An 8,936-nucleotide genomic window follows, 5' to 3' on the forward strand; every position below is an offset into this window, starting at 1 on the left:
CATTGACTATACCGACTGCACTGAATAACCATACTGCACTGATTAAATATAAGAAATGAACTGTTATGTTTTGCATTTAACGCCATGATTGCTAGGGGTGTGGTCCTGGTCAAGACAATCTACTGAACTCCAAACTGAATGTCAGAATGGGAAAGAAAGGTGATTTAAGCAATTTTGAGCGTGGCATGGTTGTTGGTGCCAGACGGGCCGGTCTGAGTATTTCACAATCTGCTCAGTTACTGGGATTTTCACGCACAACCATTTCTAGGGTTTACAAAGAATGGTGTGCAAAGGGAAAAACATCCAGTATGCGGCAGGCCTGTGGGCGAAAATGCCTTGTTGATGCTAGAGGTCAGAGGAGAATGGGACGACTGATTCAAGCTGATAGAAGAGCAACTTTGACTGAAATAACCACTCGTTACAACTGAGGTATGCAGCAAAGCATTTGTGAAGCCACAACACGCACAACCTTGAGGCGGATGGGCTACAACAGCAGAAGACCCCACCGGGTACCATTCATCTCCACTACAAATAGGAAAAGAGGCTACAATTTGTCCATCCCTTTATGACCACCATGTACCCATCCTCTGATGGCTACTTCCAGCAGGATAATGCACCATGTCACGAAGCTCGAATCATTTCAAATTGGTTTCTTGAACATGACAATGAGTTCACTGTACTTAAATGGCCCCCACAGTCACCAGATCTCAACCCAATAGAGCATCTTTGGGATGTGGTGGAACGGGAGCTTGGTGCCCTGGATGTGCATCCCACAAATCTCCATCAACTGCAAGATGCTATCCTATCAATATGGGCCAACATTTCTAAAGAATGCTTTCAGCACCTTGTTGAATCAATGCCACGTAGAATTAAGGCAGTTCTGAAGGCGAAAGGGGGTCAAACACCGTATTAGTATGGTGTTCCTAATAATCCTTTAGGTGAGTGTATATATATATAATATTTATATTATAATATTATATTATTTAAGCTAATTTCCTAGATCCTTAAATTTGCAAGCAATCATTTGAAGAGAGAATGAGCCTTTACTATGTGAGAAAGAGAAGTGCTCCTCCCTGCTTAATCAACTTAAAACACATAAAACATTCTCCTTCACCTTTCCCCTTATACTACAAGCCTTCCATTTCAGTTTAGCTGATTCTTAGCACAGCTGACTAGTAAATTTCTAGTCAGGCGAAAGGGGGTCAAACATCGTATTAGTATGGTATTCCTAATAATCCTTTAGGTGAGTATATATGCATGATAACGTCATGTGTGCAAAATGTTTGTGCATATACAAGGAGGAAGCTTTTTTAGACATTTTAATGAATGGTCATTAGCGTCGATAGCTAGTTGATCACTTGTGTTGAGCCAAAAAACTTGCAGGCTCCATTTTTAGGGCCTATTCATTTTTATACTTTTAAAGGTCTTGCTGAGTGTAGAGCTGAAATTGTGCTTGTCTCAGAGGCTTGAGAGTACAGCAAGGGAAGACGAAGTGTCTCCGGGACGACCACAGGCAACCTGGCACTGCCCGGGCAGATGAAAGAAGAAGGGCACAGAGCCAGGTTGGGCACCACAGCGCTATCCAGCCCATGGTTGACGATGGTCACATTCCACCAGAACCTCCCAACACTAACTCCCCGGGGAACTTCCAAGCAGCAGAGCAGATCCCAACAGCCGAGGATTAAAGGAAAGGAGAGATTCTGGCAGGAAGAAGATCTTGTGGCCAAAGTTTGGAGAACAGATGTGTTACAAATGAAATATCACATTAAGCCTGGGTTATTTCACCATTTTCATTACAGGGAAATTTGTGAAACTCATATTTGAAATAAAAGTATGTGCTACAGCTTAATCATTTTTTCATACATTATTTTGTATTTTCAAAATGTCTTTATTGTAAACTGCACAGCATGTGCCGCTGTGAGCACTATCCCCCGTACAGGAACTATGAATAAGAAGCCTTTAACCTGGGCAGAAAATACATTGTTTTTTTTCCCCCTTCTCGTGTCCGGCAGTTTAGCGAGCAGGATGTTAGTCTGGGTGCTTTATTGTGCCAACACTTTTATTTTGCAAAGTGGAGCTTCGGATTTAAGCTCCTCTTGTTACTTGAGGTATACTCTTTATTAATCATTTTTATGTCATTGCGCCACAAAGCCGGAGCTGACAGGGGCGGTTAGTGGGAAAGAGATAGAGAGAGAAAGTGAGAAAGGAGAGAAAGGGGTAAGAGACAGAGGAAGTAGAAAAATAAATAAATACATAATAAAAATAAAATAAGGAGGGGGGTCAGAGAGAGAGAGAGAGACAGGGAAAGAGAAATAATACATAACAAACAGTAGAACAAAAAGGAAAGAGTGATAAAAGGACAGCTTCTGCATCTTGCTGCTTTACACCGTATCATCACACCAGCTGCTGTATCTGAAAGATAAGATCCAGGGACACACACAAACAGTATACACACAAAGAAACCAGTGGTACCGTTATGACATGGGAATATGCTTGTGCCAGTATCTGCTTCTGGAATTAAATACGTTAATACCAACGAAAGAAAATAAATATATATACATAAGCAGACCACCAGGAACACTGTCCAAATATCGCCGTACCCGTATCTGCATCTGAGAGGAGGGAGTGGAAGCCACACACCAACTTTCACACATACTCTCACACACACACACACCCAGACAAGGAGAAAGAGGGATAAAATGGGGGAAGAGAGCCCTAGACTCTCTTGTGTGTGTGTGTGTGTGTACATGTGTGCGTGCATGTCTATGTGTGTGTGCATTCTAAGTGTATGTGTGTTGATATGAAAGTGTGTGTATGTGTGTGCGTGTGCATATGTACGTGTATGTGTGTGTGTTTATGCATACGTGTATGTGTGTGTGTACGCATATGTGTATGTGTGTATGTTTGTGTGCTGTGAGTGTATGTATGAGTGTGCAGGTTAACATGGAATGATTCCCAGTGAGTGTGCGAGGCCACAACAACACCGCCCTGGGGCCCCCAGACGGCCCGGGAGAGCTCCGACGGGTCATGGACCCAGCCGCCCCACAGCGGCCAGGTACCCGGGCCCCCCGCCACCGTATGGCTGCGCGCCCACCCCAGGAAGGCAGGGGGGGAGGCACCGGGTGCCCCCCACCGGCGAGCACGAGCCAGGAACCCCACGGCCACAGGCCCGGGGGCCGGCCACGCAGGCACGGACAGAGCCAGGAGCCCGGACCACCCGCACACCCCGCGGGGGCCCCGCCAGCCCCGGGGAGACCCGCCCCCCCCCCCCCCCATTGTTTTTAAGTCGGTCTTAATGAAATAGTACCAGTTTCAGAGGGCATTAAGTTGAAAAATACACAGTGAAATATCTAATAATAATAATAATATCTGAACATTCAAACACAGCATACAACTCAGTTTGCAAATTTAAATTTTATCTTAAAGAACTGTGTAATTTCAGAGCCAAATGCCGTGTGCCCACAAATATTTGAATTATTATTGTTTATTATAAATGCGAAATACATTCCTGGAGCCTTCGATTTAGCATACACAGTGCCCTCTACAGGATCCTGTCGAAACAGCATCTGCTTCAACCTCGTTCACGAAATATGCGTTTTTTTCACAAAACGTTTTTCTTTATAAATCCCAAAATCTTCCTATAAATGTTTGTATGAATGCTTACCATCTTTTTCAATCAGATTTATAAATGAGTTCCCCAATTAATCTGTTTACATGATAACATCTTAATTGCATTAAGGCATGTAAACGTAGCCACCTAACAAAGATAAAGATAATGTTTATTGTCATTGTCACTTGGACAACGAAACTGAAAATGCAATTCAAGTCAATGTGAGGTATAAAAAGAGTAATAAAATATTACAAAATATACAAATTGCATTGAATACTGCATTGACTATACCGATTGCACTGAATAACCATACTGCACTGATTAAATATAAGAAATGAACTGTTATGTTTTGCATTTAGCGCCATGGTTGCTTTGGGGAAAAAACAGTTTTTCAGGCGATTTGTCCTGGTTTTCATGGCTCTGTATCTCTTGCCTGATGGCAAAAGCTGAAAGAGACAGTGATGTGATGAATCCTGTGAAATGTCCAAAGCTTTTTTCCGGCATCGGGAGGTGTAGATCTGTTCCAGGGAGGGGAGAGGGCAGCCAATCGTTTTCTCCGCTGCCCTGATGACCCTGTGGAGAGCTCTCATGTCTGAGGAAGTGCAGCTGCCGTACCACTCTCCATGGAACAGTGATAAAAGGCATGGAGCAGATTTCTGGGGAGACGGTTCTTTCTGAGGATTCTCAGAAAAAACAGTCTCTACTGCGCTTCTTCAGCAACTCCTTAGTGTTCTTAGGTAACTTGGTGACTTAGCAAACTGCATGTTCCTCATCTCCTCTGTATGGACCTTAGAGCTGTAGGGAACTTGTAAATTCTAAAGGGTTCACAAACTTCTAAGCACCATTGTTGTTTTATTGTATGCATGACCATTGGCTAAGATATGTGATCATTGTTTGGCTGTAGTGGAGGCTGACTGATATTCTGCAAAGTACTCAATTTCAGTAAATCTGCAGAGTGTCCTGCTGAGTGATTATAAGGGGATTGAATAATGTTTATTGCATCTGTATTCCACAGACGGCTATGAAGAGGGCAGGAGGAAGGCCAAAGAGGCAGAGACGATGTCTGACCTCCAGTCTGAAGCAGAGGTGTCTAGGCAAAGGCCACCAAGGTGTAAAAGGTATGTCAGTTTGTGTCACATCACTATTACTTTTCCCGTTCACACGCTGTTTAAAGTCTTGTTTTCTATTAAACTTCACTGAATTGAATTGGTACGGGTCGAGGTTTGCCTTTTATTTTACACAGTTTTCCATTAAAGGTTCAAGGTCACTTTATTGTCATCAGCAGCTTCATACATGTACAAAGAGTGATGAAACAATGTTTCTCCATGGACCCAGTACAACATATAGTAACATATAGTAACACTTAACATCACAGTAACAGGACGTGCAAGGTGCACACAGGCAGTAAATAAATAGTGCAGAGATATAAACTTCGTAAGTAAGTGCAGTTGCTCATGTTTGTAATTCCGCAACTGCACCACCTTTTGCAGTAATCACTGCCAACAAGCAATCTCTGTACTTCACCATGAGACGTCTGCATTTGCCAAAAGGTCGTTTGGCTCACTCCTCCTGAGCAAACTGCTCAAGCTGTCTTAGGTTTGAAGGGTGGCGTTTCCACTGCAATTGTTAGATTTTTCCATAGATGGTAAATATGATTAAGATCTGGGCTCATAGAGGGCCATTTAACAATTGTCCAATGTTTTTTTCTCAGCCATTCCTGAGTGCTTTTAGCTGTATGTTTTGGGTCATTATCCTGTTGGAGGACCCATGACCTGTGACTGAGGCTGAGCTTTCTGACACTGGGCAGTATGTTTCACTCCAGGATGCCTTGGTAGTCTTGAGACTTCATTGTGCCCTGAACAGATTCAAGGTTCCCTGTGCCAGATGCAGCAAAGCAGCCCCAGAACAAAACCGAGCTCCTCCATGTTACACAGTAGGTATGGTGTTCTTTTCTTCTAAAGCTTCATCTTGCTTCTGTAAACAGAGCTGATGTGACTGGCCAAAAAGCTCCAATTTTGTCTCACCAGTCCAAAGGACATTCTCCCAGAAACTTTGGGGCTTGTCAAAATGCATTTTGCTGAATTCCACTCTAGCTTTTTCATGTTTCTCTATTAATAGTGGAGTCCTTCTGGATTCTCTTCCACGGAACCCATTATTGTTCAAAAGGCGACGGATGGTGCGATCAGTAAGTGACGTACCTTGATCTTGGAGCTCAGTTTGAATGGTTTTGAATGCTTTCCATGGCTCTTTCTACCATCCGCACTATCCCTCTGATCAACCTGGGTTGCATTTCCTCACAGTTTTGTGCAATGACCTCATGCTGCCATCTTGGGGCATTGCCAGTCTTAATGCATTGTCAGTCTTAGTGCATTGTCAGTCTTGGTGCATTGCCAGTCTTGGTGCATTGTCAGTCTTAGTGCATTGCCAGTCTTGGTGCATTGTCAGTCTTGGTGCATTGTCAGTGATATTTTTTTTTCTTTGTTTTAACTGCACATTCTGTAGTACATTATAAATGAAAACAGCATCCCCCATTTATGTGGCGCAGATCCTGTGAATAAGAAGCTGTCAGCCCTGTGTACATACCCTGTACATTTCCTGGGCTCCCATATTAATCATAAACTTCAGATTTTTTATTTATTTTTTTGGGGGGGGAGGGGCATTTGGTACCTGTTGACAGGACTCACACACACACAGTCATTCACATACACACACATCCGTCCATATTAACATTAGATTGTACTCATTTTAATCTAATTGTGGAATGCAGGCCTTAAATGATTCATATTATTTCAATAAGGCCTCCCTTTAGGGGTATAGTCCATGCTTTTACGTTTGTGTAAATCAAACCAAACAAAGGACACGGCCGCATGACCCCGCGGCGCCGAACAAAGAAGCACTGTGGGACATACGGCGGCGTCCGAAACAGACTGAGGAAACGAGCACATCGCCCGCCACTGCCCAGAGTCCCGCTCGCAAACGTCCAGTCTAAACTAGGTGACCTAAGAGCGAGGTTGGGGTTCCAGCGCGATGCAAGAAACTGCAATATACCATGTTTCACGGAAACGTGGCTGACCCCCCTGGTACTGGATCTAGTGGTGACTCCGTCGGACTCTTTCTCTCTTTTTCCTGTTTCATAACTGCTTGCTGTTGGTCATTTAGTACTTGCTCTTTGTCTATGAAACTATGTCATAAATAAAAAGGACATTTAATCGAAATATTACATGCTGATTTTTTTCCTGGTTAAATAAAATCAATACAGCAGATTCTTTTCTACACACACGACTGCTTTTTTTGTAACTTAATTATGCCATCTAACACGATAGGTTCTCTGTCATAAGAATATTCCAATATGTTGGTTGAGATTATTTAAGCGGTACATCAACAATCCTTGTGGGGGAAATTAATGATAATTAAACTTTGACAAACAAGGGCATAGCTGAAAAATCAGTACACTGCTAGTGAGTTACTGGCAATATAGCATAGACATTTACTAGTCAGTTGTGCTAAGAATCAGCTAAACTGAAATGGAAGGCTTGTAGTATAAGGGAGAAGGTGAAGGAGAATGTTTTATGTGTTTTAAGTTGATTAAGCAGGGAGGAGCACTTCTCTTTCTCACATAGTAAAGGTTCATTCTCTCTTCAAATGATTGCTTGCAAATTTAAGGATCTAGGAAATTAGCTTAGTCTACTGTTGCAATGATATACAGCTGCAGACTCTTAATGGCCTTAAAGAGCAATTCAGTGAGACTGAAGTCCTGAGAGGTGTTCTCAAAGTCATTAAATCAGGAAACTTCATAGACATGCTAGTACACAAGGATAAGCTTAAAGGCTTTTTACAGTCCCATTTAGGGGGGCGAAGTAACACGGAACTATTCCAAGAGCTCATGTGCGCAAATCAGAGTGACAATGAAACACCACAACAGTTTTTGTACCGAGTCATAGGCCTCAAACAAAAGATCCTATTTGCTTCTAAATATGCTGGCACTGAATTGAAATACCATGTGACCACAGTCCAAGACATTTTCCTCCACACAGTATACCAGGGCCTCGGCCATAAGCATGATGACATACGTCGAGAACTTAAACCACTGCTTTCAGACAGCAATGTGTCTGATGAGACAATCCTAAAACAAATGATGAGGATAACAAACACTGAGAATGAAAGACAAAGACGCCTAGGGACAGTTGTGTGGCAGAGACCTGTAAATGTGCAGAGAGCGCAGCTTGAAGTTGCAGCAGCGCAAAACAACAGTACAAAGAAACATGGTTCAGATCAAGAGCCCAAAGCTGAAGTGCTCCAACAGTTAACTGAGAGAGTGGAGGAGTTAATGAAGAAAGTTGAACAACTGCAACAGCCATTGCAGACCCAACAGCCACGGTCTTGCCACAACTGCCCAGGTAAAGTAGACCAACAGAAAGCCAAATCTTACAGCTGTGCTAAATGCCTTGAACTAAACCACCCAGGTTGCACGCATTGCTTTTACTGTGGTGAAGAGGGCCACAGGGCAGTGGGTTGTCTGAAGAAACCCAAGTGTCAGGAAAACGTGAGCTGATTTCTGCTGTGGGACAGGCAGTGACCGGGCTTCACCTTCAGTCCCAATTGTGCCCACCTCACACTACTGAGTGCGACACAGAGGGCTCAGACACCAATAAGACTAAGCCAGCTATAATGAAACATAGGCCAAAAGACCACAATGAGCAAGCATTTCCCCAATCCCCTCTTCTCATACCCAGTCAAATGAGTAGGCGCCTGGTTAAGTTTATAGGTGCCAAGGCTCTTGCACGATGTAACCTCAGTGGGTTGACAGTCGATGCACTGCTAGATGCAGGAGCTCAACTGAGTATGATCAACAGAGGTTGGAAGGAGAGGTACCTACCAGACGCCCCGGTGAGGCCTCTCAGTGAAATATGTGATGATAAGGAAGAGCTGGAGGTCCATGCTGTAAATGGAGACTTTCTTCCTTTTGATGGCTAGGTCCTGATCACGGTCAGCTTGAGCGCTAATGGCAGCTTCAGCGAGCCCATCACAGTGCCTTTTCTTGTCTGCAGTGTTCCGCTTGATCACCCACTACTTGGGTATAATTTGCTAGAGGAAGTGGTTTAGAGTCAGCCAGGGGAACTTGTCCCAGCCCTTACCATGCTTCTCTCTGATGCAATGTCAATGCCCTCTGAGAAGCCTGAGCTGTTAGTGAGCTTCATTCATGCTGGCAAATCCTCCAGACATCAGGGGCGTCACATAATGCTATGTCATCCAATCTTAGTTTAACATTATCTTAACGTATCCTATCTTAATCTTATCTTATCCTAAGTACTTGTGAGATCTCTCA

The sequence above is a fragment of the Paramormyrops kingsleyae genome, unplaced genomic scaffold (genome assembly GCF_048594095.1).
Source record: "Paramormyrops kingsleyae isolate MSU_618 unplaced genomic scaffold, PKINGS_0.4 ups29, whole genome shotgun sequence".
In the NCBI taxonomy this organism is placed as follows: domain Eukaryota; kingdom Metazoa; phylum Chordata; class Actinopteri; order Osteoglossiformes; family Mormyridae; genus Paramormyrops; species Paramormyrops kingsleyae.